This window comes from Silene latifolia, chromosome 9, assembly GCF_048544455.1.
Source record: "Silene latifolia isolate original U9 population chromosome 9, ASM4854445v1, whole genome shotgun sequence".
Lineage (NCBI taxonomy): Eukaryota > Viridiplantae > Streptophyta > Magnoliopsida > Caryophyllales > Caryophyllaceae > Silene > Silene latifolia.
This window is the reverse complement of record NC_133534.1, coordinates 148,667,254-148,678,532: the sequence shown is the minus strand read 5'-3', so window position 1 is coordinate 148,678,532 and position 11,279 is coordinate 148,667,254. Positions and strand designations below refer to the sequence as shown.

The window sequence follows — 11,279 nt, the reverse complement described above, 5'->3', positions numbered from 1 at the left end:
TGCAAGCTCTCCTTGTCACAATTCACTTGCTCTTTGAATGGATCCTCTTCATCTTTCTTCTTCCATTGGAGTTCCGATCTCTTCCTTTCATCCTTCCGGCTATAATGATCAATCATGAAACATGGCTCATGCAAACGAGGAGCTCTCATGGTCTTGTCAAGATTAAAAGTTATGCTTTCATCTCCCACTTCTAGAGTGAGCTCTCCATGTTTCACATCAATCACCGCACCCGCGGTGTGTAGGAAAGGTCTTCTTAAGATGATTGGAATGTTGGAATCTTCCTCCATATCAACAATGACAAAGTCCACCGGGATGAAAAACTTCCCAATTCGCACGGGGACATCTTCCCATATCCCTAATGGTGTCTTCGTCGATCTATCGGCCATTTGAAGTGTGATATTGGTGCATTTAAGCTCTCCCATTCCCAACCTTTTACTCACCGAGTACGGCATGACACTCACACTAGCCCCTAGATCACATAAGGCTTTGTTGATCGTCGTGTCGCCAATGGTACACGGTATTGAGAAGCTTCCCGGATCCTTTAACTTTGGAGGTGAACTCCCTTGAAGTATTGCACTACTCACCTTAGTGAAGGCGATAGTCTCAAGTTTCCAGATCGACTTCTTCTTTGTGAGGATGTCTTTCATGTACTTTGCATAGGCCGGAACGTGATTGATTAATTCCGTGAAAGGAATTGAGACTTCTAAGTTCTTCACAATCTCCATGAACTTTCCATGTTGATCATCAAATTTGGGCTTGGCTTGACGACTTGGAAAAGGAAGTCTAATCACAATGGGCTCCTTCTCTTTGGCCTTGTCTTAATTTTTCTTTGAACTTTCTTCTTTTGATGATTCTCCATCTTTGGAGTTTTGCACAATTTCTTCCTTTTCACTAGCTTCCACAACTTCATCCTCAACTTGCTTCTTGGGTGCTTCATACCTTGTACCACTTCTCAAGTGAATGGCACTAACCGTTTCATGTCTAGGGGATTACTTTGAGGTGGTAATTGCCCCTTTTGTCTTTGTGAGCTTGAAGATGCTAGTTGAGTCAATTGTGTTTCCAACATCTTGGTGTGAGCTAGAATGTTGTTGATGGTGGTGTCTTTTGCTTGGCTATCTTTTTGCATTTGAGTGAAAAATTCTTGTTGATTCTTTTGCATTTGGAGGACCGCTTTTTGGACATCAAAACCTTGGTCATTTTGGTGATTGTATGGATTTTGATTTTGGTAGCCTTGGTTTTGATTGTAAAAGGGTCTTTGATTTTGGTTTCTCATGGGTGGTGGAGTGTATGTTGTTTGAGGGTTTTGAACATTTTGGCTTTTGTATGAGAGATTTGGATGGAACTTGGTGTTTTCATTGTAAAAATTTGAATAAGGGGTACCACTTTTGTAAGCTTGGAAAGCATTAACTTGTTCGGTTGTTCCCCTACACTCACTTGGGTCATGACCCAAAGTTCCACAATTCTCACATATCCCACTTGGGATTGATGAGGATGCCGTCATGGCATTGACATGATGCTTTGATGATTTTGAGTTTTCCTCAAGTCTAGCCATAGCTTGTTCAAACTTCAAGTTGATTGTGTCAATGTGAGCACTAAGTTGAGCACCCAATTGAGTAACGGAGTCCACTTCATACTTTCCTCCTCTAGTAGCCTTGCGAGGTCTACTATATTGTGAATTATGGACCGCCATTTCCTCAATCTTGTTCCATGTTTGATTGTCATCAACTTCGGTGAACATTCCATTTGATCCCATATTGAGAATGTTCCTTCAATCTTCATATAAACCATTCCAAAATTGTTGTACCAAAAACCATTCGCTAAGTCCATGGTGAGGACATGAGCGACAAATACCTTTGAACCGCTCCCAAGCTTCATACAAAGATTCTTCATCCCTTTGCTTAAAACCCGTAATTTGAGCTCTTAGCATGTTGGTCTTTTCCGGTGGGTAGAATTTTTTGTAGAAAGCTAGAGCTAACTTCTTCCAAGAATCTATTCCAAGGGTGGCCTTATCAAGGCCCTTCAACCATTGCTTTGCGGTGCCGATTAAGGAAAAAGGAAATAAGACCCATCTAATTTGGTCTTGAGTCACGCCCGTTTGAGAGATAGCATCACAATAGTCGCAAAAGGTTTCCATATGAGAATGAGGGTCTTCACTTGGCATCCCCCCAAATTGGCTCCCCTCAACTAGTTGGATGAAGGCGGACTTGGCAATAAAATTTCCGGTGAGATGTTGCGGTGTAGGAGTACCATTTGGTAGATTCTCCTCGGTGGGTATAGAGTGTGACGAGAATTTAGGCATTGTAGGTGGATTTTGTGTGGTATTGTTTAATGGGTTCTCTTCTCCTTCTATTGCGAAAGGATTGACAAACTCACTAGTGGGTTGAACAACTTCACCAACACCTCTCAAATTCCTCCTAACAAGTCTCCTATTATTCGTCAAGGTTCTTTCGATTTCACGGACAAAAGGTAACAAATCACCTTGTAACCTTCTAGACATGCAAAATATCAAACAACTCAAAAACAATTAGAACAAACCTTGAGGAGTTTTACTTCCCCAAGGTGAAGAAAGACACAACTAATAGCAATAAAAAGAAATCTTAAATCAATTAAACACCGTCCCCAAACAACGGCGCCATTTTTGATCGAGGCCATTTCGTGTTCACAATTAAGTATATGTGGTCGTTGGTCAATGGTCGATACAAAACACAATTTATACTTCACAAACAACTCTACAATTAGTAAAGAGGCAAGTAAAGGTCGGATCCCAATGGACGGGTATTGAAATGAGAATTCTATTGTAACTAGTAGTGTCTAGGGGTGTCACAAATTGGGTTGATGTAGAAGGTTACTAAACTAGAATATCAATGAAAATAAACTAGCAAGATGAATTAAAGTAAGGGGTGTGAACAATTGATTAAAGGCACTAGGGTGTCATGGGTTCATAGGGGAATCATGGGATATGATCATACAAACATGTTTTCAAATTATAAGCAAGCAATTATTGTTGTGATGGATTGAGTTGGGTTATATCTTACAATCCTAGGAAAGTTTGGGTCCCGGAGCCGAATCGATTAGATTGTACAACACCTACAAGTCGACTTAATCTTCCCTACTCAACAACATGCATGGTCTAATGAGACTCGAGTTGGGTTATGTCTTACAAGTCTCATTGAAAAGATAGGAGATGATAGTAAATGCAAGGATTCATAGGCTTAGCATTTCATCAAATATAACATGTGCATGTATTAAGATCAAAACAAGCAAGCAAATAAGATATGAAAGCATATTATTTTAAGCATGAATCATTCCCCATGTTGGTTTCCCCTAATCACCCATTAAACCCTAGCTAAGAGACTACTCACTCATAATCATGTTGATCATGCTAGCAAGGTTGTCAATCATACTAACAATATGAAACATGATAAATAAATGAAAGTAATTAACAATAATTAAAAAGGGATTAAGAGATTATACCTACTAATGATTCCAATAATAAAGCAAGAATAATAGAAGTACTTGAATGCTAGATTGAGAGGTTGTCAATCTCCCAATAAACCCAATAATCTTCTAATTACCCAAAATAAAGGAAGAACAAGAGAGAGATTAAAGAACTAAAACTTGGATTAAAACTTGATTAATACTTGATTACAATATTTGAGAGAGATTTGATTGATATTAACTACACTAATTATTGATAAGAAGAACATGCTCCTCTAATTAGACTAATGGGGTATTTATAGTGAAAATTAGGGAGGATGCATTAGGGTTAACTAAGGGCTAAACTAGTAATTACACTTTTAAGTTGAGCAAGGAGGACCGGTATTTTACGAGAGAAGGGCTTCTCTTTTCGTAGCTAGAAGAATGAAATCCGTGCTGTGCAGGAATCCGGGCGGATTAGAGTCGGGACGGCCGGATTTAAGCGGTGCAATCCGAGCGGATTCAGGAGAGGGACGCTCGGATTGTTGAGGGGGAATCCGAGCGGATTCCAAGGAGGGACGCTCGGATTGTTGAGGCTGGACGGACGGATTGTCTGCAATCCGTTCGGATTGTTGGTCAGCGTCAATTCTTCTTCTTTTCTTCCCTTTTCTTCATAAATTCCTTGGGGATTTCCTTGGGGACGCAAGGATCCTTTCTCAACATTGTTCTTCTACTATGATATGTACAAAGGCCTTCTAGTCTTGTCTCTTCTTGATGCTTGGTCATTGAATACAATCAATTTAGCCTCGTTTTGCCATGAAAATGCAAGATTCTTACTCCTTTCCTACCAAGGGATCAAAATCTCAAAGAATATGCAAAACAAAGAACTAAAGATAAGAAATGACCCAAATAGGCACTAAAAAGCATGGGAACAAGGCTAATTCGGGGGCTAAATATGCGCTAATTATGGTCACATCAAATATCCCCAAACCGAACCTTTGCTCGTCCCGAGTAAAGAGGTGACAAAGACTAGGACCAAAACTAACCTATCCTAATAATAATAGCCGATATGAGACAATTAGCGGGTCTCACTCCACCCCTTCAACTCACAACAAGACAACCATGAGGTAGGATGCCTTCTTGCAAGGCAAGGTGGGTCTTGCCAAAATGGCGACACATCCAAACATTAAAGCACATAAAATCACATAATGGATGCATCTACAAAAAGAATAGCCACTCCCTCATCTAAGTGGCGGAAATTATCTACAAGGGAAGCAATTCAAGGGTACACATTCCTTCATAGATGCAATTTGTTCAAACTACTAAGCCTAGAAGGATACCAATAAATCACCTCCAAAATGTGTCAAGCTAGGGTACCTTTGTCCTCAATCGTTAAATGCTTTTGTCAAGAGTAGACTCCTTATGGTGTTAGAAACACTGGAGGATCGCGGAATTCCCCCTCTTGCCTAGACAAGAAGAAGGGTCGTCCCCTCTCTACCATGCACAAAAATGGATATGATGGATAAAGGGATCAATAGATATTTGAGTTTCATTTTGGGAGTTTGCTTTTGTTTTTGTTTTTCCCCCCCAAATTTCTTGTGGCATTTGACATTTGAGAACACTTTCTTTGCCATATCTTTTTGATTTTTGGCATTTCAATACTTGACAACTTTTTGTATTTCTTTTTGAACATTTTCAAAGTCACCCCAATTAGTAACGAGGGTGCCTTGTATTCGAAGCTTAGGAGTTCTATTTTTGCTCCTCTTTTCATTTGATGCATTTTTGCAAACTTTCTTTCACTTTTCATTTCATTGAACTCAAATTGATTTCTTTTTGTGCCCATTCCCTTTGATGACAAAAATGTATGGTAGAACATGGATGATGGATGGATGGATGCATGGTTTCAAGGGTCACCTTGGAATAAACGGTAGCCAAGGAGTTATCACACCACAAGGTACTCTTGACTAGGCCTTAAACCATGGGTCAAAGGATACTAGCATGACACATCCTAGGGTGTTTTACAAGCATTCTAACAAGCAAAGTCTTAAGAATAAAAAGCATCTACTAGGGCCTATATACACTTGTCAAGCTTCCCAAATAGACGGTTTCGCAAAATTTTTCTAACATGCAAACTACATGCCATGATGCAACTAACATATACACATCCTAATGCAAATGATTCTACCAACTAATATGCCATATAAACTAAATGCAAGTCCTAAGTTCACATTGTTGTACCGCATCAATCAAAATAAAGCCACATAGTCATTAACATAAAGAGGAAAAAGGAGATTGGAAAGATCATACCATGCGGTCTTCAATATCCTCATGTCTCGGATGTGGCGTAGTCAATCAAAGTGAACAAGGGTAAACACAATATATACAAGACAATATATACAAAGGAAATGAACTTGTTTTTGGATTTTTAAAATTTTCAATTTTTATGATTTTTGAAATTTTTCAATTTTTATGATTTTTTTTTTGAATAAAAGTTAAGTGTTAGAATTCCCATCCCCACACTAATATGGGCATTGTCCTCAATGGCCAAAATGATGGAAATTATGCAAAGATGATGCATGATTTTTATACTAAATGCAATTCTATACTAAGCTATACTACATGATGCATGGTTTTTGTTATGACGGAGAGGATAATTTAGATTACCTCCCGTTGTGTATGCATTAACTTCCCCAAACCGAGTGAGACACTATTGCTAATGTCCAAGGATGGGTATAGTTAATGCACACACTATGCTATGCATGAAACTAGATTTGTCATTTTGGATTTTACAAATGGGAACAATAAAAACAAGAACACCTCAATGGTACCGAGGTGTGAGTCCTTTGATGTTGCTAGGACTAAACCAACAATGATCAAAATGAAATAAAATACAAAGAGATATAGACAAACCATGGGAGTGTAGGAGTCTCCACGGCTTGCTAGTCTTCCATCATGCTATCATCATCACCACTTCCCTCATGAGAAGTGGTCACATTGCCACTTTCCTTGTCACTTTCTTCTTCACTTTCTCCATCATCTTGTTCATCATCATCTTCACCATCTCTTTCTCCATCTCCACTTGCTTCTTCCTCAATATTATCATCAATTTCTTCACCATTTCCAACAACCTCATTATCTCCCACCACGTCCCTAGATGCACCCGGAAACAAGGCTTCTTTATCCGCCCAACTAGGCAAAGGACAAGATGGATCAAGGAGTCCTTGCCTAGCTAGATGTAGGAGGGGAGGCTATTGAGCCAAATATGCATTCTTCTGATCTTCATAAGCTTGCTTGTGCATTGCTTGCATAAGAAGAGTGACATAGTCTTTCCCGATTTCAACTCCTTCCGGTTTGAACTCTTCATACACAAAGGGGTAAGGCGGTATAACAATGGAAGAGGAGGGGGTTTCATGATCACCCTTTTGTTGTTGAATGATGTACTCGGCTTCTTCGGATAGGGGAAGTAGATAGTTGGTCCGGTGGACACTTAGGCGACAAATCTTCGAGGGCAAGGTGAACGATCTAGCTTCACTAGTTAGCCATCCATATTTAGTGTCGAGGGGGTTATGGGCAACCCACTTGAACTTGTTGATCATAATAGGCATATCAATAAGATGGCCACCTCCCTTTGCCTTGTACTTGCTATCCTTATTGAAATTAGGATCAAAGTGCTTGGCTAGGACCGTGACTAGGCCGCCATTAACAATAACGGTTGTACCCTTCTTCCCACTATCAACATTGAGCCATCTATCAACCAATAGCCTCAAAGAATTGAAAGGCTTGGTATGGATTCTTCCGACATTCAAAGCCGATTCAAGGAGAATAAAATCAAGTCTTGTGAAATGATTGGTGTCTTTCCTAGCAATTATGGTATTTCCCACAACCTTGTGCCATACTCTTATGCCCGGATGATGGACCAAAAGAGCACGACAAGCATGAAAATCATCAAATTTCTTCCCGGAGATTGCCTCCCAAAAAGGCTCAGGGTCATACTTTCCATAATGCTTAAGATATCTCGATTCATCGCTAAGACCCAAAATTTCACCTAATTCCTTAAAGGTAATGCGTCTACTAATGTTAGCTAGACGAAACTCAAGATTTTCCCTATCCTCAACTTTGGTGACTTTCAAAGAACTTAAGAATTCCAAGACAAGGGAGGGGTATGTCGATTCCTTTGTTTCAAACAATTTCTTCAAACCCATGGTATTGAAAAAGGCTTTTGTTTGTTCAAGAACACCCAATTTCTCCAAGGCATCTTTACATACGAATTTGGTGGATTGAATTGATTTCATAGCAAACTTGACAAATGTATTTCTATGGGTATCGGAAATAAAAGTTACCTCCGGATAATGCAAGAGTTGATCGATTACCGGAGTAGAAGGTGATGCTCCCATAGAAGTTTGTTGTTGTTGTTGTTCCACTTCCAAGTTTGGTGTTGATACCACCATTGCCAAAGCTTTCTTTGTTTGGAGAGCTTTTTGCCTTTGAGAGAGAGCCTTTGCCTTTGGTGCCTTTGTAGCTCTCTTTGTCCTTGCCATTTGATGAACTAACCAAGAAAAGAATCAAAAATCTTCAATTTGTAGGATGCCCAAATCGATTTGAAGGTGAAAGGCTTTGCCTTTATGAAATCAAAAATCGACTCAAAGGTTGAAGATTTTGTTCTTGGTTTTGATTTTTATTGAAGATGGGGTGATTGATTTGTTGTTTGAAGGATGGTTTGATTTGATTTTGGTGGATTTTGTTGAGGGTTTTTGTTTTTGTGATGGAGAGGATGAGGGTTTTGATGTTGTGGGTAGTGTTTATGAATGAATGAAGGAAGGAATGAAGGTGGGAGGGTATTTAAAGAAGTCGAAATTTTCGAAAACGCAGGGGCAATCCGTGCGGATTAGGCCCAATCCGTGCGGATTCTGCAGCTTCAAAATTTTCAGAAGCTCGCCTAAAGACGGGCGGATTCTGGGGAATCCGCTCGGATTCTTCTGTGTTGGGACGGGCGGATTTGCTGCAGGACGGACGGATTTTAATCCAGAGAAATTTCTTTGTTTTCTTCAGCTGCAAAGACGGGCGTCTTCTTCACAAGACGGACGGATTCTATGAGACGGGCGTCTTTCCAGAAATCCGCTCGGATTCTTTAACAGTCAAGAATTCTTCAATTTCAGCTCAGGTCAGGACGGACGTCTTCTCAGCAGGACGCTCGGATTGTTGAAGACGGACGGATTCTCAGGAATCCGCTCGGATTCTTCCCTGTTGTACACGGATTCAGCTCCACCCGTGCACAAACGCATTCCCTTATCAAAGTAAATAAAAATCCAAAAATGACAAAAATGCAATACAAGAATTGAAATGTAAGTTAGGGAGTTAGAAATATTTACAAGTGGTGGTTTAGGGAGGACTCCACCAAACTCTCATTCTTGATGAGATGTCAAGGGGGCATGTTCAAGGTGTTGTTGATGTTGCTCAACACCTTGAAGAAGTAATCAAAAGCTTGTTCATTATTGTGGTAGAGGTCCTCAATAGACCGTGGCCCTTGTTGTTGATCATGATCGATGGCATGCCCAATATAGGGATTAAAAATCCCTTCAAACTCGTCGTCCCAAAGACCACAAACTTCATTGAGTTGATCATTGAAAATCTCTTGCTTAGATGGAGACAACTCTCCCAATTTCTTCTCTTGGCCAATGAGGCCATCTTCTTCTTCCTTGGTTGATTTTGATGAGCCTTGCAAGCTCTCCTTGTCACAATTCACTTGCTCTTTGAATGGAGCCTCTTCATCTTTCTTCTTCCATTGGAGTTCCGATCTCTTCCTTTCATCCTTCCGGCTATAATGATCAATCATGAAACATGGCTCATGCAAACGAGGAGCTCTCATGGTCTTGTCAAGATTAAAAGTTATGCTTTCATCTCCCACTTCTAGAGTGAGCTCTCCATGTTTCACATCAATCACCGCACCCGCGGTGTGTAGGAAAGGTCTTCTTAAGATGATTGGAATGTTGGAATCTTCCTCCATATCAACAATGACAAAGTCCACCCGGGATGAAAAACTTCCCAATTCGCACGGGGACATCTTCCCATATCCCTAATGGTGTCTTCGTCGATCTATCGGCCATTTGAAGTGTGATATTGGTGCATTTAAGCTCTCCCATTCCCAACCTTTTACTCACCGAGTACGGCATGACACTCACACTAGCCCCTAGATCACATAAGGCTTTGTTGATCGTCGTGTCGCCAATGGTACACGGTATTGAGAAGCTTCCCCGGATCCTTTAACTTTGGAGGTGAACTCCCTTGAAGTATTGCACTACTCACCTTAGTGAAGGCGATAGTCTCAAGTTTCCAGATCGACTTCTTCTTTGTGAGGATGTCTTTCATGTACTTTGCATAGGCCGGAACGTGATTGATTAATTCCGTGAAAGGAATTGAGACTTCTAAGTTCTTCACAATCTCCATGAACTTTCCATGTTGATCATCAAATTTGGGCTTGGCTTGACGACTTGGAAAAGGAAGTCTAATCACAATGGGCTCCTTCTCTTTGGCCTTGTCTTAATTTTTCTTTGAACTTTCTTCTTTTGATGATTCTCCATCTTTGGAGTTTTGCACAATTTCTTCCTTTTCACTAGCTTCCACAACTTCATCCTCAACTTGCTTCTTCGGTGCTTCATACCTTGTACCACTTCTTAAGTGAATGGCACTAACCGTTTTATGTCTAGGGGGATTACTTTGAGGTGGTAATTGCCCCTTTTGTCTTTGTGAGCTTGAAGATGCTAGTTGAGTCAATTGTGTTTCCAACATCTTGGTGTGAGCTAGAATGTTGTTGATGGTGGTGTCTTTTGCTTGGCTATCTTTTTGCATTTGAGTGAAAAATTCTTGTTGATTCTTTTGCATTTGGAGGACCGCTTTTTGGACATCAAAACCTTGGTCATTTTGGTGATTGTATGGATTTTGATTTTGGTAGCCTTGGTTTTGATTGTAAAAGGGTCTTTGATTTTGGTTTCTCATGGGTGGTGGAGTGTATGTTGTTTGAGGGTTTTGAACATTTTGGCTTTTGTATGAGAGATTTGGATGGAACTTGGTGTTTTCATTGTAAAAATTTGAATAAGGGGTACCACTTTTGTAAGCTTGGAAAGCATTAACTTGTTCGGTTGTTCCCCTACACTCACTTGGGTCATGACCCAAAGTTCCACAATTCTCACATATCCCACTTGGGATTGATGAGGATGCCGTCATGGCATTGACATGATGCTTTGATGATTTTGAGTTTTCCTCAAGTCTAGCCATAGCTTGTTCAAACTTCAAGTTGATTGTGTCAATGTGAGCACTAAGTTGAGCACCCAATTGAGTAACGGAGTCCACTTCATACTTTCCTCCTCTAGTAGCCTTGCGAGGTCTACTATATTGTGAATTATGGACCGCCATTTCCTCAATCTTGTTCCATGTTTGATTGTCATCAACTTCGGTGAACATTCCATTTGATCCCATATTGAGAATGTTCCTTGAATCTTCATATAAACCATTCCAAAATTGTTGTACCAAAAACCATTCGCTAAGTCCATGGTGAGGACATGAGCGACAAATACCTTAGAACCGCTCCCAAGCTTCATACAAAGATTCTTCATCCCTTTGCTTAAAACCCGTAATTTGAGCTCTTAGCATGTTGGTCTTTTCCGGTGGGTAGAATTTTTTGTAGAAAGCTAGAGCTAACTTCTTCCAAGAATCTATTCCAAGGGTGGCCTTATCAAGGCCCTTCAACCATTGCTTTGCGGTGCCGATTAAGGAAAAAGGAAATAAGACCCATCTAATTTGGTCTTGAGTCACGCCCGTTTGAAAGATAGCATCACAATAGTCGCAAAAGGTTTCCATATGAGAAT

The 11,279-nt window shown here is 40.2% G+C and overlaps 2 non-coding genes across 2 annotated transcripts; both read left to right on the top strand.

The window, feature by feature from the left end:
• Positions 1 to 1,820: 1,820 nt before the first annotated feature.
• Positions 1,821 to 1,927, top strand: LOC141602820 (small nucleolar RNA R71). The gene has a single exon (XR_012524728.1). It is a non-coding gene; the product is annotated as a small nucleolar RNA R71 (small nucleolar RNA).
• Positions 1,928 to 10,957: 9,030 nt separating this feature from the next.
• LOC141603022 (small nucleolar RNA R71) lies at positions 10,958 to 11,064 on the top strand. Its single transcript, XR_012524922.1, has one exon. It is a non-coding gene; the product is annotated as a small nucleolar RNA R71 (small nucleolar RNA).
• The last annotated feature ends 215 nt before the right edge of the window (positions 11,065 to 11,279 follow it).